A 25,898-nucleotide genomic window follows, 5' to 3' on the forward strand; every position below is an offset into this window, starting at 1 on the left:
GAGCATATGCATGCAAGTATAGATGTATGTGTGTGTATGATGTATATGCGTATTTGTGAATGTGTATGTCTTTCTGTGTGTGTCTGTGTATATGTATGTATGTATGAATGTGTGTGTCTGCATGTGTGCGTGTGCATGCCTGGTATCAGGAGGAGTGCAGAGTAGTAAAAACATACCACAGGCTCTCTTTGGCCTTGCCGGTAGAAGCAAGATGACGAAGGGAACTCGCAACAAGGCGCACACGCTGTGCTGCCACTGTGGCTCCAAGGCCTACCACCTTCAGAAGTCGACTTGTGGCAAATGTGGCTACCCTGCCAAGAGCAAGAGGAAGTATAACTGGAGTGCCAAGGCTAAGAGATGAAACACTACTGGGACTGATTGGATGAGGCACCTAAAGATTGTCTACTGCAGATTCAGACATGGATTCCGTGAGGGAACAACACCGAAACCCAAGAGGGCAGCTGTTGCAGCATCCAGTTCATCTTAAGGATTTCAATCAGTCATAAAATAAATGTTCTGGTTTTGAAAAAAAAATACCACAGGTCGCAAATAGAACTTGTCCTTTCTGCTTCTTCTCCTTTGCATTATACTAGAAGATTTGGGGGTGGGGGAGTGGGTGTCTAATGACTGATGTTTTGAACATCAGCATAAGAAGTTTTCACGAATCTAAATGACTCTTATCTACCCTGGAAAGGCACCACCTTATTCTTGTTTGACATTTACTAAATAGCAACAGTATTCAAGCTTCACGTTTTTAAATGTGGTTTACTTAAAAAGTGACAACTCCTTTAACACTCGGGGCCTCAGTAGAAAGACTGGGGAGATGCTTAGGGGGCAAAATACTCGCTGCACAATCCTGGGGACCAGAGTTAGGATCCCCAGAGTCCAGGAAAATGCTGGGTGATCACGGCAGCCTGACTGGAATCCAAACCCTGGGAAGGCTGAGATAGCGGATCCCCAGAGCAAACTGGTTAGCCGGACGACCCATGGTGCTGGCGATAGCTCCAGGGCCTCATGCATACCAGATAAATGCTCACCACTGAGTTATATTTCTGTTTGCACTACCTCTTAAATCTCAAGCAACCCAAAGCTTGGTATTTTTTTTTCTCTCATTCCACAGAGAGCAAAGTTGTATAGTGTTGCAAAATAAGGGAGTGGCAGGGCTGATTCTGGAGGTGATCTTTCAACTTCCACCCCATTATGTGGCTGCTGTAGGGAGCCAGCTAGCTCCCAGGACAGGAAGGGTCAGTTGTCCAGGAATGATGTCAGTGGAGGTGAGGGTTTGCATGACAGACAGTTTCACATGCTGTTTTAGTTAATGTTTTATTGCTGCGAAAAGACACCATGACCACATGACCACAGGGACTCTTATAAAGGACAACATTTAATTGGAACTGGCTTATAGTTTCAGAGGTTTAGTCTATTGTGGCCATGGTGGGACCCGGCAGTGTGCAGGCAGACATGGTGCTGGAGAAGGAGGAGTTGAGAGTTCCACATCTTGATCTGAAGGCAGCAGAAGAGACTGTGTGCCACACTGGATGTAGCTTGAGCATAGGAGACCTCAAAGCCCACCCCCCCACAGCCACACATGTTCTCAGGCAAGGCACGCCTACTCCAACCAAACCACACCTCTTAGTAGTGTCACTCCCTCTGGGCCAAGCATCCAAACATGAGTCTATGGGGACTGTATCTAATCAAACCACCACAATGCTCTTTTCTTTCTTTTTTTAATGTTACTTTTTTTTAAAGATTTATTTACTTATTATATGTAAGTACACTGTAGCTGTCTTCAGACACTCCAGAAGAGGGAGTCAGATCTCGTTACGGATGGTTGTGAGCCACCATGTGGTTGCTGGGATTTGAACTCCGGACCTTCGGAAGAGCAGTCGGGTGCTCTTACCCACTGAGCCATCTCACCAGCCCGCTCTTTTCTTTTCTTTTGGCAGATGCTGAGGATTGAACCCAGGGCCTTACACATGCTAGACAAGAGCTTTACCATTGAACCCACAAACTTATCTCTAGTTATGTACACATAGCATCTTTGCCTATGTTCTTTGGATCTTAAAATGTAAAATATAATTTTGATTAAGGGTTATATATAAACAGGAAGGGCCAGATATGACATGAATAAATGTACCTAGGTCCCAATGCAGAAAACTTACACAGATGGAGTCCAAAGTTCTTCAGTTGCTGAAAACTCAGGCTAAGTTGAGCTGACCCCACTCTGTCCTCGGTTTGTTCAGTGTTCTCCCAACTTCTCCTGCTGTCTCTCTGCCTCTCTCTGTTACCTTCCCTTCATTGGAGAAAACGGTAAGGAGCAATCACCAGTTTCTTTAAGTGGAGCCTGAGACCAGCAGTTGTTTAAAAGACACTGAAGGTACAAACGTTAAAGCAGTGCCTGGGCAGGAATGGAGCATCAGATAATTATTAAGACCACAGGGTTATCAAGCAAACTCCCGTTTAGCATAGAGCATAGCCTAGACATGTCTAATGTTTCTGAAAGAGTTGATTTGTTAGTCCATAGGTAGGCACATCCAGGGATAATCACTTGTGTCTGAAGAAGGAGGCCATGGCACCCTGAAATGGTTACTAATATTCCTCTAATGTTGCTTTTTGTTTCAGATAGACCCTTTCCTCCCACCAGAGAACTTTACACAGGACCAGTCGTTCTAACACACCCTTTTATGTTGTTGTATAGTAAACCTCACCACTCATAGTACTACACTTTCTATTAGAAGACTCTACATCTACCAGTTTTTCGACATACAATGCATGAAGGAGCACAGAGCAAGCCCGGGAGTGCTCCTGACAAGCCAGCGATGGCTCAGGAGGTAAAGGTGCTTGTGGCCAAGACTGATGACCTGAGTTTCAACCAAGAACCCACAGGATGGATGGAGAGAGCCACTTCCTGCCCTCTGACTTCCATATCCCTGCCGTGGGTGTGTGAGGGTATGTTCTAACTACACGTACTGTGAAGAGAAAGTATTAGCGGCGGGGTTAGGAAGGACTCTTTCCTGTGTTAAGATGTATGCTTTTCCCAGTGGAAACCTGGGGGTTATTGTTTGCTGGGGGATATTATTTTGGGAACTGTTTCCAGGGATTTAAGCAACACACCTCTCTTCATTTTTCAGTCTTGTTTATCGGAGGAGCCAATGTGGTGTTAGGTTAGCTGTTTTTTGGTTTTTGGGTTTTTTTTTTTTGTTTATTTTTTTCTTTTTCTTTTTAAACCGTGGTCCTGGGGATGAGACTCAAAAGTATGTACAGATAGTAACTAATTGGAAATGCAGGCAAAAAAATCTTTGTATAGTAATATTAGTTATGGAATTAGCAATCAAGGCTATTTAATGCCGTAGGAACTTATTCATTATACATAAAACTATAAGTAAGCGAAGATTATAATATTTTTGGTTATATATCAATAAAACAGTCTAAAAGAATATGAATATATACATATTATGTTTTTATGAATACTGTCTTAGTTAGGGTTTCCATTGCTATGAAGAGATATCATGACCAATGCAGCTTGGTAAGGGCAAACATTTAATTGGGGCTGGCTTACAGTTTCAGAGGTTTAGTCCGTTATCACCAAAGCAGGAAGCAAGGCATAGCATGCAGGCAGACGTGATGCTAGAGGAGCTGAGAGTTCTGCATCTTGATCTGAAGGCAACCATGAGAGACTTTTCTCCTCAGTGTAGCTAGGAGGAGCTCTCTCCTGAAATGGGTGGAACCTGAGTATAGGAGGAGACTCCAAAGCCCACCCCCACAGTGACACACTTCCTCCAACAAGGCCACACCTCCTAACAGTACCCCTCCCTATTGGCCACGCATATTCAAGCCACCACAAATACTAAAAGAAAAGAAAATCAAGTTATTTGTAGTGATTCTCTCCCCGATTATAGTGATTATAGGTGAATTTTATTTCTATCATTAAGTGTCAGGACATTATCCTACATGTCTGTAATTCTCATATGTTCTCTTTACCTTTTTTTTTTAAAGAGAAGATTCAACTAAAAAAAAAATCGAGGGCTGGTGAGATGGCTCAGTGGGTAAGAGCACCCGACTGCTCTTCCAAAGGTCAGGAGTTCAAATCCCAGCAACCACATGGTGGCTCACAACCATCCGTAATGAGATCTGACTCCCTCTTCTGGTGTGTCTGAAGACAGCTACAGTGTACTTACATATAATAAATAAATAAATAAATAAATCTTTAAAAAAAATCGAAGATGTTCTCTGGTTTTTTTTTTTTTTTTTTTTTTTTTTTTTAACAGATTTGAAGCAAACTTTCCTTGGATGGCTACCCAGTTAAATGGTCAAACTTTGGGGCTGCCCTTATAATAATTTATGTCTCTAAGAGGGAAGAGCAAGTCTGGGTAGGCATTATGGTTGCATTATTTCATTTGTAAGAGGGGAGATGGTGAGACATGCATGTGTTGAGGGATTATCGTGTTTCCCAAGCTCATATGCTTAAATCACAATGCCATGAGTTTCGGAATGAGACCGTCTTTGAGAACAGTTCGTCAGTGTAACTTAGTTATATGAAGTCATAGAGAATGTTCCAAATCTGGCAGGATGGGTTCTAGGGTTCGCATATGGTTTGAGAGTGGCCTCCAAAGTTTGTTTCTTTTTTTCTTTTCTTTTCCTTTCCTTTCCTTTCCTTTCCTTTCCTTTCCTTTCCTTTCCTTTCCTTTCCTTTCCTTTCTTTTCTTTTCCTTTCCTTTCCTTTTTTTCTTTTCTTTTCCTCTCTCTCTCTTGTTTTGTTTTTTTGTTTTTTTTTTTTGTTTTTTGTTTTGTTTTTTTTTTTTTGAGACAGGGTTTCTCTGTGTAGCCCTAGCTATCCTGGAACTCACTCTGTAGACCAGGCTGGCCTTGAATTTAGAAATCTGCCTGCCTCTGCCTCCCAAGTACTGGGATTAAAGGCGTGCGCCACCACTGCCCGGCTCTTTTTAAATTCTTTAATCTATTTTTTTTACAATAAAAGTCTTTATCCCCCTTCCTGTTTGCCCTCTGACTGCTCCTCATCTCTGATCCCCCCTACCTCCAGGAAGATGTCTCCTCCCACCCCCATCCCCACCAGACCCTCCTACTCCCTGGGGCCTCAAGTCTCTCAGGGATTAGGTGTGTCTTCTGTCACTGAGGTCAGACTAGGCAGTCCTCTGCTGACTATGTGTGTGTGTGTGTGTGTGGGGGGGGTACATCAGTTAGTGTACAGCTGCCTGGTTGGTGGCTCAGTGTCTGAGATATTTTAGGCATCCAGGTTAGTTGAGACTGCAGGTCCTCCTACAGGGTTGCCCTTCTCCTCAGCTTCTTCCAGCTTTTTCCTAATTCAACCACAGGGTACCCTGATTTCTGACCATTGGTTGGGTGTAAGCATCTGCATCTGGGTCTTTCAGCTGCTTGTTGGACCTCTTGGAGGGCAGCCATGCTAGGCTCCTGTCTGTAAGCACACCATAGCATCAGTAATAGTGTCAGGCCCCAGGCCTCCCCTTGACATGGATCTCAATTTGGGCCTGTCACTGGACCTCCTTTCCCTTAGGCTCTTCTCCTTTTTGTCCCTGCAGTTCCTTCAGACAGGAACAATTCTGGGTCAGATTTTTTGACTGTGGGATGGCAACCCTGTCCCTCCACTTGATGTCCTGTCCCTCCACTGGAGGTGGACCTACAAGTTTCCCCTCCCACTGTAGAGCACTTTATCCAAGGTCCCTCCATTTGAGTCCCGAGAGTTTCTCACCTCCCAGGTCTCTGGTACATTCTGGATAGCCCCCCCACCCCCACCCCTCCCTCCCACCTCTTACCTCCTGAGGTTGTCTGTTTCCATTCTTTCTGCTGGACCTCAGGACTTCAGTCCTATCCACCCCCAATACCTGATCATGTTCCTCTCTCTTCCTCCCTGTTCCCTTTCCCACCCATGTCCCTCCCTCCCTCTCTCTGCCACTCCCAAGCCCCACCACGTGATTGCTTTCTTCTCCCTCGAAAGTGGGATCTAGGCATTAGTTTAGTCCCAATTGAGGCGTTAGTTTAGTCCCAAGGTGTGGAGATGTGGAAGGTGTGGAAACTTTAGGAGGTGGAGCCTGGTGAAGTGGCTGCCCTTAAATGGACAGATGGAAGAGTGGAGCCTGTTGGAAGATTGCTAGGTCTTCTTGAGAGTGTGCCTGAGCCCTGTGTAGTTTTTTCGGGTTGGTTTTGTGCTATGGTCTCTTCTTCCACCTTGCTCTCAGTTCCTAGGTGAGGCACCCAGGATGGGTTTCACGAGGATTCAGCCAATACCTGCCCAAGTCCTTTGAGCTGTCAGAATTGTTAGCTAAGAAAACTCACTTTCTTTGTAAAGTTACTGTATCTTGGATATCTTATTGGAGTAGGAAACAGACAATTGCAATTGATGTTCTTATAAAAAGGAAAAATTTAGGTGTGGCTATACAAACAGCAAGAACACCACGTGAATTTGAGGCAGAACTTGAGATGATGTGACCATAAGCTAAGAATCACCAAAGATTGCCAGAAAGCCATCAGAACCTGGAGGAGAGGTCTGGACCAGACACAACCCTGTTACCTTCAGGGACAAGACTTTTTTTTCAGAACTCTGTTTTTAACTTGAACACTTAGGACCAAGAGACAATACATCTCTGTGTTCAAACTACTCTAAGGCAGTCATTTATGGTACTTCATTGTAACAGTCCTGGGGAGAAGGGCAGGGAAATTGAAGCAGGAGAGACAGAGTCGGGTGGAGAGTTAGTTCAGGATCTGGTTCAAAGACAGTGGAGTATTCTCCTAGTGACTGCTGTGAGAAATGAGCTAAGACATGAGAAAGACTACATGATAACATCAGGAGGGCTACGGCCTTGTTTGAGTATGAAATATCTCTCATAGATTCTTATGGTAAGATCCAGAGGATCCTGATTGGTAATACGATTGTGGAACATCCTGGGAACTTTAGAAGGCAAAAATCTAACCACAGGAAAAAGGTCACCAGAGCCTGGGAGATGTGTCCCTGGGAGTTCTTAGCTTCTTCTGGGACCCCTCTTCTCTGTCTCTGCTTCTTGGCCTCCTGGTGTAAGCGACTGTGCTCCACCTTGTGTTTGTTTCTGTGGCCTGAATAATGAGGCACACTGGGCAATCTCTGCCTTTATTATTTCTGTCAGGTCTTTGTCACCATTAGTGAAAGTCCTGACGGAGGCTATGCCCAGGTTTTTGGTAGTATGTTTTCCATCTAGAGGTCATTTCTATGTCCCACCCCCAAGACAACTCTGACTGAGCTTTTTAAAAAAAATTGATCTCATCTCTGTTGCATAAGACCAATAAAATCTAGTATCACAAGGCTTAATTCATAACGCTCTCAGAGATAGCAGTTACCGTAAGCCGGCAGTATAAATCTGGGAGTATTGACGGAAAGTGTTCACACAGATGTTTTCAAATACCTCAACTTGAGCAGCAAAGTGGGAGTGAGCACGTAACAAATGGCACTCAACAGTAGTTTAACAAATTGATTTCCACTAAAATGAAAATGAAGAAAGATTCATATCTTGGCTGAATATTAATTCTTATGCTCTTTATAGCGGGCCAAATTAATCTTTAGGGTGAAATTCATAAGTCAGCCAAATGAACACTCCATGCAGCAACAAGAAGAGCTGAGTTTATTCGTCGAGACGAAGCTGTTGCTTGATTCTTGTCCTTCATTCATTTGTTTTGGGGGACACCAATATATTCCCGGATGATCGCTACCTTATTGACTTTGTAAGTGATCTCTGATGGTTATTGTGCTAAAGGGATACAAAGAATGTTCTAGACAGGAGAGAGGCGATTTTGTGTTTACGCTTAGAAAAATGGGGTATGAGAATCCAGAAGAATTAATGGCGGTGTGTGGAGTGAGGAAGGGGAGAAAGAGATAGTACCTAAGCAACTTGCTAAGCTGTGAGATCTTGGGGAACCCCTTGGGGGCAGTGTCCTCATCTTGAGCACAAGGTTAAGACCTACCTACTGTCCTGTGTGAAGGCATCCAGGAAAGTGTACGAGGCGGTAGAAGATCAGTGGACACGAGAGCATCTTCCCGCTGAGGGTTCTCAGGGGAGGCAGAGTTAGGAGAGTAGGAAGCATGGAAATCATGGAATTGGGTGATTTGGGCAAACATTTCTGCTCTGCTTCATCCCAGTGTGTGCTTAATTTATCACATACTATTAAACTTCTCTTAGCTTTTCTTTTACACCTGAAATTCTTATTACCGAAGGTTGTATTTGGTGGCAAGCGATACCATAAAAGGCAACCTATGACAACATGACCCTGAGGGCTACTGCTGGCCTATGTGACATATATTGACATATATTAAAAATATAGATATAAATATAGGTACAGATATAAATATCTTAAATCCATTGTTTTCTGCAGGTGATTTACTTCTGCTTGCTAGATGCTTATTGAAACATATTGATGCTCTGAACAAAGTACTTAACTGTCATCTGCAGGAACTTGTCAGGAAAAATATCCACGTCTGTGTTGTCTACACTGTGAATATGGTTTGATTGTACAACACACAACCTGCAGAGACTTACATGGTATGGTGTGTGACGGTAACATAATGTAATGTTTCCTAATCTCATTCTACTTTTCTTCTCTCTTCCAGATAGGACATTCCTGCCATAAAGCTTTACCTGGATAGCCTACATCCCATGTGGAACCGTGAAGACCCCTATTGAGGCATCTTTGTGGAAAGCAAAAGTTGTCAAGACAATTCTCCACTATCACATCAACCTTGTTAGCTCTAGTCTTAACCAGAGTCAGGCCGTGTTCCCTTTATCTTATAATCTCATCTCCTAGGGCAACTTATGCATGTGAAACATGAAGAAATAAAAATGAGTCCCCTACAGAAAAAAACAGACTCATCTACCTGTAGGGGAAAGCCACTAGCCAGGTGCTGGGGCTTGCCCTTCAGTCTTGAGGCCTTAGCCAACAACTATTTCCAGCACTTTCCATTTCTCTGTCACATCCAGGCTGTAGCCACCACTTAATAGCCTTGTCTTTTGTTCACCCTTCTTTCTCTGCAATCCACAAATCTCTCCTGCCTCTTAGCCTCCCTCACGATGTAGATCAGAGATCATGATGAGCAAATGTGTTTTAGACTGCTTGGATTATTTGTTTTTCTTTCAGTCGCATGTCCATGACAAAATTCTGATCTGGATTTGCCTACCTCCCTTCTTTAGCAAGTGGGCCTCACTGCCTTACACTGTACACTGGAGAGCAGCCCCTCCCTAGTCCTCAGTCATGCCCAGGTTGTTACTCTTCCAATCACCCGCAGCCACCAGGCTATAATTCACTTGCTCCATGAAGCCTCCCACCTCCCACCACTTCTGCCAACTTGGACCTTAGCGAAAAAAATAAACCTTTCTCTTTCTATCCCCAGCTTCCCAGCCTTCCTCCCTCCCCTCTTCTACATCATCCTGTCCCCTGTTACCTAAGCTTCACCCTTCCCTACCTGTCACCCCTCAAACACCTCCTGTTAGCCAATCTTTTTTTAGCAGTTGCTCCAATGTCTGTCTTCATTGTCAAACCTCTAAAAGGACCCTGATCTTTCCCCAACAGCAGTCATCACTTTTTTTAACATAAAGAAGAAAAGAATTTTCTTTTCTTCTTTTTAAAGATTTATTTATTTATTTTATGTATTTGAATGCTCTGTCTGTATGTACACCTGTGCCCCAAAGAGGGCATCAGGTCCCATCACAGATGGCTGTAAGCCACTAGATCCTGGAATGGAACTCAGGAGTTCTGAAAAAGCAGCCAGCGCTCTTAACCGGGGAGCCGTCTCTCCAGCCTCTAATCTTACTTTTCTACTCATGTGAATTCATTTCTCACAGCCAAAGAAACAGAACCTCTTTTGGTAACTTTAAACAGGAAAGGAATTGATCAGAAGGCTGTCCCACTAAAAGTGGGCACCACTACCACCTGGCTAAAGTTTTTAATACTTTATATTTGACATCTTAATATCTTGAGTGTTATGTGCTGAAGAATTTGGTTTTGTTTTCTAATTAACCAAGAGCTAACTTTTAAAAAGACCATTTGTTTATTTAGAGAGAGCTTGACTTATTTAGAGTGAGCATACCATGGTGCCAGTATTGATGTCAGAGAACAAGTTGTGAGAGTTGAATCTCTCCCTCCAATGTGTGGGTCCTAGGGATCGAACTAAGGTCTTCAGGCTTGATGGCAAGACCCTTACCTGCTGAGCCATCTCGTCCATCCTAGTTGACCAATTTCTGAACATTTTTTCACCTTTTGAAATAATCTTTATTTCCTCTTTTTGTGATTCTCAGCTCAAACTACATGAAAATTTCAATCAATTTGAAAAAAAGAAAAAAAAAAGAAGAAGAAGAAGAAAAAGGCTGTTCCATAACTCAGAGGGGGCAAGGGCTGGGATTCTTGCCCCATGGCAGGAGCTGAGAGCAAGGTAGCTTGAAAGACAAATGTCTTCCTTAGCCTTGACCTTTGGGGGCTGTAAGTGCTACTGTTTGCTGAAGGTTTAGAGGGCATGGCTTTCCCGGAGGAATTACGTAGCTGGGGGAGGGACTTTAAAGAGTGACACTACTAGTTTGCTCTTCACTATTTGTACTCGCGATTCCGGAATGTGACTTCTCAGCTTCCTTTTCCGGTTGCCATCCTTGCCATCCGCTGTCATGCCTCTCCACCGCCACGCTTCCCCATCATTATGGAGATGGACTTGTCCTGGAACCATAAGCCAAATAAAGCCTTCCTTCTGTAAGTTTCCTTGGGAAGCTGAGCTCAGGTGCTCCGTCAGCAGGTCTGGCGAAGCCACAGCCCCGGGGGCCGGGCCCTGCCCGCTGGCGCTCCCTCCACTCACGACCTTGCCTTGTCCCCCTGATCCTCCATTCTTTAATGTCTTTTCTGGGGCTTCTTCAGCCTCTTCCCTTGTGTTGGATGGAGCTGATGCAGAGGCCATGGAGAGGTGTTGCCTCAGCCTGTTTTCCTATAGAACCCAGAACCACCTATGCAGGGGTGACCCCACTCACAATTTGCTGGGTCCTTCTACATCAATCACCAATGAGGAAAGTGCCGTACAGGCTTGCCTACAGTTTGATCTTCTAGAGGCATTGCCTCAAAGGCTCCCCCTTCTCCAGTGACTCTAACCTGTGTACAGTTGACATAAAACTAGCCAGCCTAGTATTACATCCAGCTAGTTGTACATGCGAAGCCTTAAAACATATATGTTGGAGGCATCTCAAGGTTGGTGTTATACTAAAGCAGTGGTCCTTTATCTGTGGGTCAAGATCCTTTGGGAGTTCAATAACCTTTTCACAGGGGTCGCCTAAGACACAAATATTTACATTACATTTCATAACAGTAGCAACATTAAGGCTATAAAGTAGAAATGAAATCATTTTATGATGCAGGGGGGGATCACCACAGTAAAAGGAACTATATTAAAGTGTTGCAGATTTAGGAAGGTTGAGAAGCAGTGTACTAGAGGGTATGATACTGCCATTGGAGGTTATGAAATCATCTCATAGTATCCTCCTATTTCCACAGCGAAATGCACCATGGGGTTGAGTTCAATTAGCAGTCTTGCCCAAGCTCAGGTTTTCCTACCAAATGCGTTAGGGAAACTTGGCTTACAGAGCTCTCTGGGTTTCAGAATTAGGGATTAAGGATCATAAACCTTACCTTATGATGACGTTCTCAGGATACCTCCACACAAGTTAGGGAGTACAAGTGATGGGTACAGTTGTTTAGACATAATTGGTAAAGAGCTCTTTTAGGCAAAACACAGATAGCGTTATCAGTTGCTTCAAGGGACCTCCTGTGGGTTTTGGAGAGTTGAGCCATGATGTCAGGGTGGAGGACATTCAGCTGTGTCATTTGTCACAGCAGAGGATGTGCCCCTCTTGTCACACTAAGTCTCACTCAGGTTATATCCAGGCTTCTAGACTGAGACACCCAGACAGTGTCCTGGAAGGAATCCAGGGGCCATAGACTCCTTGGGAGATGGGAAAGCTATTATTGTATTCTCATAGCCGTTTGATGTGTCCTTTTCGAGCATCTTCTCTTTGCAAAATATTATAAATTCCATCTGCATAAGCTTTTATTGTTTATCTAATGTTTCAGACACATGGGCCATTTTTACAACCCTGAAAGGAAGGTGCAGTAAATATTGTCATCCTGGTCTGACTGCTGAGGAAGCAAAGTGTTATGGAGGTTAAGAGTCACTTTAAGGCACAGAAGCAGTTGATAAGAGACAAAAAGCCAGTTCTCTCTTCTGTGGCGTGCATGTTAGAGGTCTGTGCTTTGCGAAAACAAGAGAGGAATGCATGCTTTAAACCCATAACAGTAATCTGTTTTGCAGATTATAGCCCGACATCAGATGCGATTGAAGTGGCTTTAGCAAATGTCTTCTCATAGAGCCTGCTCAGCCTAGGGTAGTTAATCAGATGTTTCATGGGATAAAGGGCTGCCACGTGCCTTGCCTGCTGTCCTGAATCCTTCTCAATACCTGCATGACCAAGGATTTATTCTTAATGGCTGAAAGGCAGGCTGATGGCCCTCTCTGGGAATTAGCATCCTTGTCCAAAGTTGCATTGATTTAGAGAGACAGCCCACACTCAGTGTTCGATAAGGGGACAAAAAAGCCCAGTTCCTCTGCCTGAACTGGGGATACCTCTGAAGGAGCATCCCTGCCTCAGACCCTCTGAGGGGCTGGCTGAGTGGACAGTATAATTTTGCTACAGCCTCTCCCTCCTCCTCCTTTTACCTCCTGTGAAAACTATGTCCAAGCCCAGCTCTGCACCTCAGAGTCCACTTGCTGGAAATGTGGAATGAAGAATGAGGACTCAGAGAGAAGTGGAAAGGCAGTACCTGACAGGCCTTAATCTATGAGGAGAGACTCAACTTTGTGGTCATTTGTCTTTAGTCATTAATAAGAGAACAGAAAATGACCTCCCTCTTGGATTTCACTGCGACTTTTCACTGACCGAGAGCACCCTAACATTTGCTATTTCCATTTATTTACTAATGTCCTCTGTCCCTTTAATTTATTTCCAAATTTGAACAGCCAAGTCTGCTTGAACCAATATTGCAACTGAAATTTGTCGAAGGCCGAGGCATTTGCTGAAACAGGAAATGGAGAACATTACAGCAGAGTGGAGCCCTTTTGGTAATGATGCATGGGGCTGAAATGATGTGAAGGGGAAACCATTTAACCATGTAAATTGAACAAAGGAGAGTTTCATAATAATGACCCCAGGCCCTAGCATGCTGGAGAATAAAAAGGTAGGTATCAGAATGAGGTCATCCCAGCACACGTGGCATCGATCTAGGGTTTGTCAACCTGGTTTGAGTCTCAGCCAGAGCGTAAGTTAGTTTTTTCTCTGCAGTCCTTTTACTCCTTGGAGGGTGAGAGAAAACAAAACAAAACAAAACAAAAAAAAAACAACAAAACCTCATGAGGTGGTTCTAAGCAAGAGCTATTTTAAGGGAGGAGGATTTTGACAAAAAGTTGATGACTTAATTTGAATCAGTTTTCAGGTCGGAGCTGTTGTGTTTGTAAAGAAAAGGAAGCAGAGAACAGGCTGGCACTGGTATCATTATTTCCCCCTTCCTGAATATTTCCTACCAAGCAACTGCTTTGGAAATAACAAAATGATTTCACTATGGAAAAAATGCCGAGAAAAGAATCCGGGGCTGTCTGATTGGCTAATAATGAACATAAAGGACGTCGTGCTTGTTGAATGGCAGATTGAAATCCGGTGTGTATTCATGCAGATCTTATGGGGGTGGTATTGGATTGGGCCACAAATTAGTGCTGGCATTAATGAGATGGAAGCTGTAAAATACGGAGTTCCAATAACCATGATCTCTGATAAGATCCAACTGAAAGCACCCAGACCATTCAGACAAGTTCTGCGTGAGAGCTGTGCAATAAACAACAGAGACATTCAAAATGGGGAGGAAACAGGATATGTAACCGACTGAGCTGGTATGGGTGAAAACGGCATTAGTGTGCAGCGAGTGACAGACACGGGCTTGCAGAGAATAATGATTTGTAGACACAGACACCATTTAGATGCAAGGCAAGCCATCAGAGAGGAGGCGTATGCCTACAACATGGTAGGGAAGTTTGTCCAAATCAGGCATTGCTCTGTGTCACTGCCGCTCCTGCTGCCACAGCCACGAATGCTCCTTCCGTGTGGTGTAAGTCCTGATGGTTTGTAGTACCCATTTACCTATGTTATCTATTTGCTCTCACAACATTTCTATGTGACTAGTAGAATGCCTGTGCTCCGTTATGTCATGATTTCCACGACCACGGGAAGTGTAGTCTTGTTCCTTGTACGAGGCACCTCCTCTTCCTGTTGACTGCTTGTGAATTCTCCTATGTAATTTATTTCAAAGAGCATTGCTGGGCGGCAAAATGAGGTCTACAGGGCAAATAGAGCAAATACATGGTTGTGGCAGCATTAGATAAGCCTATTAATATTAAGATGATTGAACAAAGGCACCGCCTAACATGTCTTAGTACTTAGATGCCATCTTAATTCTTGGATAACCTTAGTCTGCATAGCTTATTCCAGTCATTGTCCTTGTGTTTCCTACTGAAATAGGCTAGTTGGTGAGAACGTCTGTCTAGTTGGTGAGAACGTCTGTCCATTTTTACTGAACCTGCTGACTTCCCAGAGTTCCATTGGTGGCTTTCTGGATTGCCTTAGGTCTTGCTTCAGGACAACGGAATGGTATATCTCCTATGGGTCCCCTTAAGCTTATCTTTTGCTCATTTGCTGTCCCTCTAAGGAAACCTTGGGTCATGATAACTGTTTCTTATTTTGGTGGTTTGTATACGAATGGCATCCAGAGACTCGTGTGTTTATTCACGTGTTTGGCCCCTAGGGAGTGACATTGTTAGGAAGTGTGGCCCAGGGACATTGTCACTGTGGAGGCAACTCTGAGGTCTCATATGCTTAAGCTAGGCCTAGTGTGGCATTTACTTCTTCTGCCTGTGGATCAAGATGTAGAGCTCTCAGCTCCTTCTCTAGCATCTTGGCTGCCTGTATGCCTCCTGCCATGATGATAAAACATTAAACTTATGAAACTGTTAGCCAGCTTGAGTTAAATGTTTTCCTTTATTAGAGTTGCCATGGTCATAGTGTCTCTTCAAAGCAGTAGAAACCCTAACTAAGACGCTTAAACCCACAACTTGCTGTTCAAGGCACACATAGTGTTGTCCATATTTCTTTGCAGTGTTGCTATAGGACATGGGAGAAATTACTCTTTCTCCTGATGCTTGCCACCTTGATTTTCAGTACTCTAATTTTTTATACAGACTATGCTTAGTAAATGTTGAAATAAATGAGCCACCTTGTGTTCTATATTTATACAGGGAGCAATAAAACAAAAAGAAGTTATATTTACAATCTCAGACTGATAAAAATTTATAGCTAAGAAGACCCACAGAGATTAACTGGGCCTGCTTACCCTATTCCACCGTTTGCATTGAGGAGAGACAGAAATCAGAGGTCAATGGACTTTCCCAGGATGCAATAGTTCGTGAGTAGTTTACTAAAGATGAATTCTGGGCTATGGTCAGTGTCTGGCTTCTCACATGTTTTCCTAAAGGATACAGGCAATAGTCAATCTTTTCTGTCAGGCTTCTTATTTGTATTGCTTTCTTTATTATTTATTTATTTGTTTGTTTGTTTGTTTTTATTAGGTATTTTCTTTATATATGTTTCAAATGCTATTCCAAAAGTTCCCTATACCCTCCCTCCACCCTGCTCCCCTACTCACCCACTCCCGCTTCTTGGCCCTGGTATTCCCCTGTATTGGGGCATATAAAGTTTGCAATACCAAGGGGCCTCTCTTCCCATCTTTTGCTACATATGCAGCTAGAGATACGAGTTCTGGGGGCTACTGATGTTCATATTGTTGTTCCACCTATAGGGCTGCAGACCCCTTCAGCTCCTTGGGTGCTTTCTCTAGCTCCTCCATTGGGGGCCCTGTGTTCCATCTTATAGCTGACTGTGAGCATCCACTTCTGTATTTGCCAGGCACTGGCATAGCCTCATATGAGACAGCTATAACAGGGTTCCTTCAGCAAAATCTTTCTGGCATTGTGCAATAGTGTCCGGGTTTGGCGGCTGATTATGGGATGGTGCCTGCATCGGTACTGAGAATTTAAGAGACTGTATGTATCAAGGCTGCAAGGCACCCTAAGCTGGCTGCCACCGAATCAGACTCTAAAGGTCAGAAGGGGTCCTGAAGCCATCATGATCTGAAGTTTAACTCTCTATCTCTGATGTCCTGACAAGCAATCGCATTATTGGAACATTCCTGTCTCTGTCTTTGGATGGAGCTGACTCTGGAGATTTGACAAAAGTTCATCATCCTGGATCCTTCATTGCAGAGTCTGAGTCCAGCTTTCTGGAGATGCTCAGAACAACTGGATTCCTGGCGTCTATCAGTCCCAATATGTTCCCCGTGTGTGATGGTTTGAATAAGAGTGGCCCTCATAGGCTCCTGAATTTGCATGCTTGGTCATCATGGAGTGGCATTATATGAGAGGGATTAGGAGGTATGGCCTTGTTGGCATAGGTACAGCCTTATTGGAGAATGGGTGTGACTGGGAGCAGGATTTGAGATTTCAAAAGCCCTAGCCAGGCCCAGTATCTCTCTCTTTTTGTTGCCTGTGGATCTGGATGTAGAACTGGTGGCTACTTCTCCAGCACCATGTCTGCCTGCATGCCGCCATGCTTCCTGCCAAGTCGCTAATGGACTGAACCTCTGAAACTATAATATTTTCCTTTACAAGAGTTGCCATGATCATGGTGTCTTTTCACAGCAATAGAACACGGACTAAAACACCATCTTTCTTTCTTGCGTCAACAATTCTTTCTTTAAATTTAACAATTTAAATGGTATGTGTATTGGTGTTTTCCCTGCACGTATACCTATGTATTGTGTGCATGCCTAATGCAATTGCAGATGATTGTAAGTTGCCATGTGGGTGCTGGCAATGGAACACAGGCCCACTGCAAGAGCAGCCAGTGCTCTTAACGCCTGAGTCATCTCTCTGGCCCCATCAATGATTCTTCAACCAGTGTTTTCTAGCTTTTGAACCACCAGTCATATGCTGACAATGATAATATTTATGTGGCACTGTTAGATAAACTAAAGAGAAATGATATCTACCTGGGACTTGGTTAAAAAATATCATTATATTCATGTTTATATAGTTATATAATATCAAAGATGCTGAAACCCTTTAATAGTTCCTCATGATGTGGTGACCCTCAACCATAAAATTATTTTCATGCTACTTTGTAACTGTAATTTTGCTATTTTTATGAATCATAATGTAAATATTTTTGGAGACAGAGGTTTGCCAAAGGGGTCACGACCCACAGGATGAGAACCACTGCTCTAGCCCTGGTGTCTTCAGGTTCTCTATTGTCATCAAGAAACTGAGCTTTCAAAAAATATACAGTAGGTGAAATTATATCTAAAGGCTAATAGCTTTTTATATTCACTAACAAATGTGATAAGTAAATTTCTAGTGTTGATGAGAAAGGACTTTTTCTTATTATTTAAAACTGTTGTGGAAGCCAAGACATGGACTGGCGTGGTCAAAGGCACGGAAGGCTGAGTTCAGTTCTCAGCATCCCTTTGGGGTGGCTCACAACTGCCTGTAACTCTACAAACATGCGAAGCAGACCTCTTTTCTGGTGACTGCTTTAGTTTAGTGAATCTTAGGTTGCAGTTCCTGCTACTTGCATGTGTCTGGTGAGATAGGACAATTACATAACATCATTTTACTTATAGGTGGGCACAAAGAGACGATAAAAGTCTAGGAGCCATTCTGAGCCTGTCCTCCAAGACTCAGGACAGTTACAGATGGCAGATAAAGTCTCATTGGTGTTTGCCACATGTCACAGCACAGCTCAAAAACTCCCAACAATAGTCCACTGTGGGTTGTATATTTGGGGGCCATATGACTTTTTGGATAGAGTTTTGTAGGACATCCTGCTCTAGGAGATACAAGAACAGAGTCTGGGATGCTTCAGGTATTTCAAGACTTCATGTTCCAGCATACTTACATTGTTCCTAAGCTGAGTTACCAAGACCATGTGGAGACTTATCTTTCATTGTAGAGGAACTTATGTGATCTCTGTGGAGAAAGAGGCTCTGGGTATCATCATCACACCTACTGGAGACTCTCATCTCCCATCTGACCTAAGAGTGTCATGCTATGCTATTTGGGCATCCAGAATAGAAACTACTTCAACTATTGCCTTTGGGGTCACCTCCATGATGGGCATCCACGAGCGTTCGTGACAAAATAGCTGACAGGAAGAAAACTTAAGAAGGTTTATTTTGGCTTGTAGCTCTAGGGAATACAGTTCATCATGGTGGACAAGGCGGGGTGGTAGGTCACACCACATTCACCATCAGGAAACAAAGGGAGATGAATTGTGGTCTTCAGCTTGCTCTTACCATTTTATTCAGTAACCCCAACCTATCAGTGGTGTTGCCCACATAGGTTGGTCGTCCTCTATTAAAGCTCTACAGAAAATGCTCATGGACACACACAGAGGTGAGTCTCCGCAGTGACTCTAACCTTAGCCAATATGGCAATGGACATTTAATCACCTCAGTCAGTATATTGTAGGTGCTTTACACTTGGGGACCATGAAGGACATACAGACCCTGCTGTGCTTTGACAGGCTCTCTGGGTCTGTATTGGCTGAAATCTAGCTGCCTTGCATCCTGCTCAAGGGATGAGGGGTTCCACAGCACCAGGCATGGTTCTCAACTATCTAGAGTTCCCTAGAAGGGTGAGGCAGAGGGACCAGAAGACCTGCTTTTCACCATGGCTTCTGCGACATGGATTTGAGACCGTTTCCGTTACCTTGTCTCCCTTTGTCATGTGTGTGGTCGACTTATGCTTTTCCCAAAGTATGGTGCTCATGCCTAAACCCCAGGCTTATTAGCAAAAGGTACTCACTTGGACACTCACCTCTCTAGACAGACAGACAGACACCGTGCTTCTAAGACAAATGGCAGGGATGCGTGGGTGTTCTTGAATGTTATGTTCTTTAAGAAGGGTAACTTTGCAAACAAAGCTTAATATTTGGGCTCCGAGTACGTGAAATGACACTGCCAGTGGTCAGGAAATGAGCCTGGAAAATGATAAGCAGTGGACATTAGCAAGTCGTTATGTAGTACCTGCAGCACCGCGAAGAGTCTGTTTGTTTCTCTGAAAAACTTATCTCCAGCTCTCTGTGGTCAGAATCCTTTCTAGCCAATCCCTGTTTCTTTTCTTGTAATGGAGTACAGGGTGCCGTACTGACTACTTTTAAGTGCACAATCTCATGGCATCAAATACATTCATGTCATCACGTAACCATCACCACCATACAGCTACAGAATTTTCCAGAAAGAAACTTCCCAACATGAAGCAGTTAGTCTCTAGCCTTGACCCTTTCAGGTTCTGGTAGCCTCCGTTCTACTTCTGCTTCTAGAGATTTCACTATAGAAAACTCATATGTGCATAGATATGTATTTATCCTTTTTGGCCTATTTCATTTAGCATATTATCTTCCAGACTCATCCATGTTGTAACATGCATCTCCTTGCTCAAGGTTGAATCGTATCCCTGTTTCTATAATGTATTTCCTTTATCCACCTGCCAATGGACGCTTGTGTTGCTTCCATCTTTCTGCCGCTGTAAACAACGCTGCCCTGTGTGTACATAAATCTGCTCAGGCGCCTGCCTTCTTTTCCTTCAGGTATATATCCCGAAGGGGAATGGATGAATTCCGAGTTGTGTCTTTAATTGTTTGGGAAGCTGCCATACACACTGGTTTCCACAGGAACGGCGGAGTCATCTGATGCACCTACCAGCAGTGTACAAGGAGTCTAGTTTCTCCACTTCCTCTGCAACATTTGTTTCTCACTATTGCTTTGTTAATAGCCGCCCTAACGGGTGTGCAGTGTGTCTCATTGACTGTCCCTAATGACGAGTTGTGGCAAGCATGCCTCTGTGTGTTTATTGGCCATTTGCCATCCACACTCACTTTTATTATTTAGGAAGAGCTCACAGCCCCTCCCTTGACTTAGACACTCCACAAACTCATGCTTAGAAAGTCACAGTATGAGCCAGGAAGTTGTGGTTTTGTTCATGTTTGTTTTAAAAGTATTTATTTATTTTACATAGATGTGTGTTCAGCCTGAATTGTCTGCGCCCCATGTGTGCATCCAGGGACAACAGGGAAGAGTCCTGGATCCCCTGGGACTGGAGTTACAGACAGCTGGAAGCTACCACAGGGGTGCTGGAAACCTAACCAAGACCCTCTGCAAGAGCAGTAAGTGCTCTCAGTAGCTGAGCTGGCTCTCCAAGCTCACCTTGATGGACTTAGTCCAGGGGAGTTGACCTTCCCTTCACTTGTGGCAGTGTAGTTTGTACATGATCACAGTAGTCTCAGTCTCCAGTCAACAGGACAGAAACTGCCAAACTGGAAGTTTTTCCAGTATTGGAAATACAACTGTGAGACCCAGTGCCTGGAATTCCTGGCACAAGAACACTTTCCCCAGATTGCTTTATAATTATTTCTTCAAGTGTCTGCCTCCCGACTAACGTGACATGTGGAGCGAGTCACCGGTCAGAGTCTTCCTTGTCTCCAAAAGCGCTTGGCATGATGCCTGATAGCAAATATTTATCAAGAACCATCTGGGTGCCAAAGAACTACTCCAGGGACCGCAGAAACTGCAAGGGAAACACTCCTGCCCTCGCTGAGGTGAGCCGTCATTTTCCAGTCTCCTTCCTACTCAAAGTCTGATGTTCTTCACTGCATTCTCTGTGATTAGTAATATGAGGGGAAAAGAATCATTCAGAGAGAAAATATGAACTGTCAGATGAGAATGAAATTATAAGTGGTAAGAGGAGAATTAAATTAAGAGCAGTAAGCATCATGGATTTATAAAAACAAGTCATGTCAGACAAACTTAATTGCTTTTCCTGATAGAATTACTAAATTAGGGGATGGCGGGGCACAATATCCTGAGAGCAGTTTCCTTCAGCGACCAGGTAATGAATATTATTTTTTGAAGTTAGCAGAGCCTTTTGAAATAGAATCTGTTGGAATTGTACAAAATGAATTCAAATTGGCTTTGATGTGAGTTTGGTTGGCTGACTTGACAACAGATTGAAGAGGGGAAAACGTAAGCATCCACGAGCAACATGGTTCCACGGGGCTTACAGATACTGCCTGATGGAAGTTGAGAGTCTTTATTCAGAGGGATTGATCATGATTAGAGTCACAGGATGGTGTGTGTATGGGGGCAGGCACAGTTAAAAGACACCGAGAGGGGCTGGAGAGATGGCTCAGCGGTTAAGAGCACTAACTGCTCTTCTGAAGGTCCCGAGTTCAAATCCCAGCAACCATATGGTGGCTCACAATCATCTGAAATGAGATTGGATGCCCTCCTCTGGAGTGCCTGAAGATGGCTACAGTGTACTTACATATAATACATAAATATTAAAAAAAAAAAAGACACCGAGAGAAAAATCGTAGCATCTGAGGGAGATCACTGCACGGAGTGCAGAAACAAGTTGTTTCTGTTATTATTGTGCTAGCATGACCCCTACAATGAGAAGCCCCAATATTGTGCATAGCTCTTCAGACGATTGGTATTCAAAGTGCAATTTTCAGACAGAAAGGAGGTTGGAGAAACACTTAGGTGTTTGTTGAACATGCAAAATCTTGGGGCTGGAAAGATTGGGTCGGCTGGTAAAGTGGTTTCCTGGCAAGTGTGGGGACCTGAATTTGGCCCCCAGAACCCACGTAGCAAAAGTAAAGAAGCCAGGTTTAGTGTAGTGAAGAAGCCACTGTATGCCAGTGCTGGGTTGGCAGAGACAGGAGGATCCCTGGGGCTCACTAGTCAGCCAACCTCACCAGCTGGGCAAGAGACCTGTCTCAGAAGATACAGGAGGATGGCTCCTTAATGCTGAATGATATGACTGGAGGTTGATCTCTGGCCTCCACATCCACATACATGTGTACCCACAAACACACACACATGCACACACCAACACTGAAATGCGGAATCTCAGGTCCTACCTCAGTGACCTGAACTGACTCTGCATTTGAGCATCACCCCCCACCCCCCACCCCCCACCCCCCACCCCCCATCCCCCACCCCCCACCCCCGCCCCAGTGATTCATGTGGACTCTCTAAAGCGTGAGAAACTCTACTGGGGTTATTATACCTGCCTCTGTGACTCAGTCTTTATACCTTCCTCTTCCTCTGCTGAGTAGGTTTCGAGCTGATGTAACAACCCAGGATTCAGCTCCAGTCTCTGTAATTCCAGTGTTTCCCTTTGGTTGTTTTCCTGTCAAGCATCCTTGCTGAAGCTCCTTCACTTTGCCAGGTGCTGCTGTCTTGGTTTGTAAGGAGACATGCCTGACCTGTGCCCCCCCCCCCCACTCGGTGTTCTTGTGTGTGGAGTATCCACATCCTGTCCTTGTACCTTTGACTCGCTGTGAACTGCAGCATTCTCACTGCACCGTGGACACTCTGACTGTTAGCACAGTTACCTAAGACTCATATTTTAGCCAGTGGCGGAGCTACATGTGGCGCTTCCTCATACATGCATGTTCAAAAAAACTAGGTGGGGATACTTCTGGGCAAAGAATTTAGTATTAAAATAATCAATTTGCTCTAGGTCACCTCAAAGGGGGGAAAATGGCTTAGGATGTTTGCTGGCAAGATTCTCTGGAAATTTTTGTTGGAAACAAAAAGTCACATTAGAGGCACACTAAAAACATCACTGGGAAGAGGCAGCTTCTCCCTGCAAGCATAGGCGATTGTTTGAAAAATGCCCAGCAGCAAGCAAATTCAAAACTAATAGAGCTGTTAGATTAAGATCTGGAAGTCTGACACGTATGAAAGGAACTTGCTCTTCTCTGTACCTGTGGTCCAAGAAATCTTTCTTCCTACTTTTTTGTACGTGCCCAAATACATAGAAAATAAAGCCCACCACCACCTTAGCCATTTTTAAGCATAGAGCTCAGTGCCTTAAGTACATTACATAAATAGGGAACAGGAATAAACAAGTGTGAAAAAAAATTAAGGAGAAGCAGGCCTCCCTTCTCCTCTGCCCAGCTCTCACAGGGCAACCATATTCATGAACGCTTCCAACCTCTGTGAGGTTTTCTGTTCTAGGCACCTGGTCAAAGCGAAATCACACAGCATTTATTCCTCAAAGACCTCCTACCTTAGCTTTCTGAATTAGGAAGCCATATAACCCACATGCTAATATTAAAGTGAATTGTGTTTTCATCTACTTTGAAGAGAAGTATGATTAATTCTTGGCCTAGTTGAATCTGTAGAATCAGAGACTAGCAGAAAAAGAAGAGGCATAGACAGATCATCTGCTTCAGGCTCCTGACTTTCATGCCAGCTCTATCTGGTTAGATGCTAGACTAGCGTCCGGATAGAGCAGGAATGGCGGATGAGGCGTTCTCTTCTGATGCTGGGATCCTCGTGGATTGTGAAATCCAAGGTATTAAACCCAACGTGGGGTATTGAAGCAGTGTGTCACCCATGGTTTCTTATATTTATTTCCTACAATTGTTGCAGAATATTGGAGGGGAAGTACAGAATCAACTCAAGACCCCCAAATAAGTCATGAAAATGGCAGATACCCTTGCGTGGCCATTCGATGCCTACATTTGGACACTGTGTAAGGACTAAGTCTTTTTGTTCTAATGAAGATGTTTCATGAGTTTTGCCTCTGCATTAAGTGGATGATGCTACTGAAGAGACAAACCCTGGAGGCATGGAGCTGCTTCTTCCTGAACCTAGGAATGCTCATCCTGCTTTAAAAGCCTTCAGGTGTCAGAGGCATGTGGATTTCGAGTGCCGTACAACGCCGATTGCCCATCCTCCGCACACATTCACCTTCTGCTAATACTTGTTCAAGGGTCTAAGTGCCTTTGACCACAGAAAGAAGTGGGTAAGTTTGGTGAGAATGTATGTAGCCCAGGTTCATGTAAAAACACACCTATCATGGAACACGTGTGTGTCTTCAGAAGCCAGCAGACAACTTTTTGTGGTGTTTGTAACTTCAGATGTTACCACCGGACCAGCCTGGCCCCATTTTCTTTGGTCTTCTGGGATGTGCTTCCATCTGAATAACATTGGCAATATTTCTTTTTAGAAGAATGTGGTAGGGTCGTTTTCTTTTTTAATTTCAAATAACACCACTCCTTGAACTGGGAACAAACAATTCACTTGCATCTCAGCTCTGCATTTATTTGTAATTTTCACATAAATCAACTTATATGAAAATGTATTCATAATTTGAGCTTTCTCTATGGCGATAAAATGTTTCTGCTTCTGCGGTAGAAAATAGCTTATTATGCAAACAACATCGGCACTCTTACATTATGCATGGGATTTACCTGGAGAGCATCACAAAAGCTTTAAAGAAAAAAGCTGGGGAGGGGCGGAGGGGGCTTCATTCACTGCACCATTTCCCTATAATAATTAGGTACAAATGAACTAATATCTGTATTTAGCGACTTATTTAATATTGCTTTGGTTGATTCAGTGAAACAGTGGTGGAAAAGGAAAACAAAAAAACAAAAAACAAAAAATCCAAAAACCCCAAGGAAGGACTCCTGACAAATGGTGCCTTTCAGGACGTCAGCCCAGTGAAAAATGAGATCTGCCGGTTTCAAACTCAGGCTAGTGGCGGTGAGTAATTAATGACCAACTCATTTGAACTTGTGTGCTTGATCTAATTTGGGATATTGGGAGTTCACACTGATTTGCCTTTAAAAAGAATGTCGCCGTCGAATATGGTGATTGCTCGAGATTGATAAGGAGGGCTCAGACGGGTATGGGGCTTATTTGGTGCTTAGAGAGGACACAGCGAACAAACGGGGATTTCTAAATTTGCGTGCAGCGGAGAGACACCGTACCACAGAGAAAGATGGCGCCCTTTTAATAGACGTTCAAACAGGAATCACTGTAGGTCCAACTGTTTTTTGTTTTCCCTGAGACCCATAGTGCTGGCTGTCCTGGAATGCACCAGGAAGACCTTGAACTCACAAAGGTCTTCCTGCCTCTGTTTCCTGGGTGCTGGGATTAAAGGTGTGCTGGTGGCTTTGTCTTATCGGTTTTTTTGTTGTTGTTGTTGTTGTTTTTTTTTTTTTTTGAGTAGGGTGTGAGCACAGTTTGAGACAGGGTCCAAGGTCTCACATAGCCAAGGCTAGCCTTGAACTTCTGCCTTTACCTACCAAGTTCTAGGATTACAGGCACGCACTGCCATGCTCGCCTGCTTTTTTTTCTTTTTTCTTTTTGGTTTTAGAACACAGATTTTTTTGAGTTCCTTTTCACTGTGCCCAGCTTATAGGTAAAACAGGACAACGTGGCCCCTGTTCTGACATTGCCTCCATTCTGGGTAGGGAAGTAGGGCAAACAGACAAACAATGTGTAGCACAGATAGAGTTCCCAGGGACTAAACCACCAACCAAAGAGCACATGGAGGGACCCATGGCTCCAGCTGCAAATGTAGTAGAGGATGGCCTTGTTGAACATCAATGGGAGGAGAGGCCCTTGGTCCTGTGATGGCTCTATGCCCCAGTGTAGGGGAATGCCAGCACCAGGAAGTGGGAGTGGGGGGGGGGGGTTGGTGAGCAGCGGGAGGGAGGAGGTGATAGGGAGGTTTTGGAGGGGAAATCAGGAAAGGGGATAACATTTGAAATGTAAATAAAGAAAATATCTAATTTTAAAAAAAGATGGCTGGAGTAAGAAAGATAAAAATTATGAGAACATAAAAGGATTGATTTCAGAGTCAGTATCTACCACCTCTGTCACAGAGTGTACTCCCGACACATGGCTTAACTGCT

The 25,898-nt window shown here is 43.9% G+C and overlaps 2 long non-coding RNA genes and 1 pseudogene across 3 annotated transcripts in view, besides 1 other annotated feature; all 3 read left to right on the plus strand.

The window, feature by feature from the left end:
* Positions 1–4,024, plus strand: part of Gm40315 — a 6,816-nt gene extending 2,792 nt beyond the window's left edge. Inside the window, exons 2-3 of the long non-coding RNA XR_868470.1 lie at positions 2,623–2,949; positions 3,997–4,024. This is a non-coding gene — a long non-coding RNA (predicted gene, 40315). The remainder of the gene's footprint in view (positions 1–2,622; positions 2,950–3,996) is intronic.
* Positions 122–583, plus strand: Gm20072 (annotated as a pseudogene).
* Positions 10,130–11,192: a transcriptional cis regulatory region, noted in NCBI's record as "promoter|chr5:67854789-67855386 (MGSCv37/mm9 assembly coordinates) targeted for CRISPR interference". NCBI's record gives its function as "positively regulates Bend4 and C330024D21Rik/Bendr gene expression in mouse ES cells" and the evidence as "EXISTENCE:mutant phenotype evidence [ECO:0000015][PMID:27783602, PMID:31784727]".
* C330024D21Rik (RIKEN cDNA C330024D21 gene) lies at positions 10,614–24,615 on the plus strand. Of its 2 annotated transcripts, NR_110363.1 has the most exons (8): positions 10,614–10,734; positions 13,043–13,144; positions 13,509–13,736; positions 14,592–14,720; positions 15,365–15,531; positions 20,198–20,777; positions 23,623–23,998; positions 24,596–24,615. It is a non-coding gene; the product is annotated as an RIKEN cDNA C330024D21 gene (long non-coding RNA). The 2 variants fall into 2 exon arrangements; NR_015582.2 differs by lacking the exons at positions 20,198–20,777; positions 23,623–23,998; positions 24,596–24,615 and having other exon boundaries at positions 15,365–17,547.
* Positions 24,616–25,898: the final 1,283 nt, after the last annotated feature.

This window comes from Mus musculus, chromosome 5, assembly GCF_000001635.26.
Source record: "Mus musculus strain C57BL/6J chromosome 5, GRCm38.p6 C57BL/6J".
NCBI lineage: Eukaryota > Metazoa > Chordata > Mammalia > Rodentia > Muridae > Mus > Mus musculus.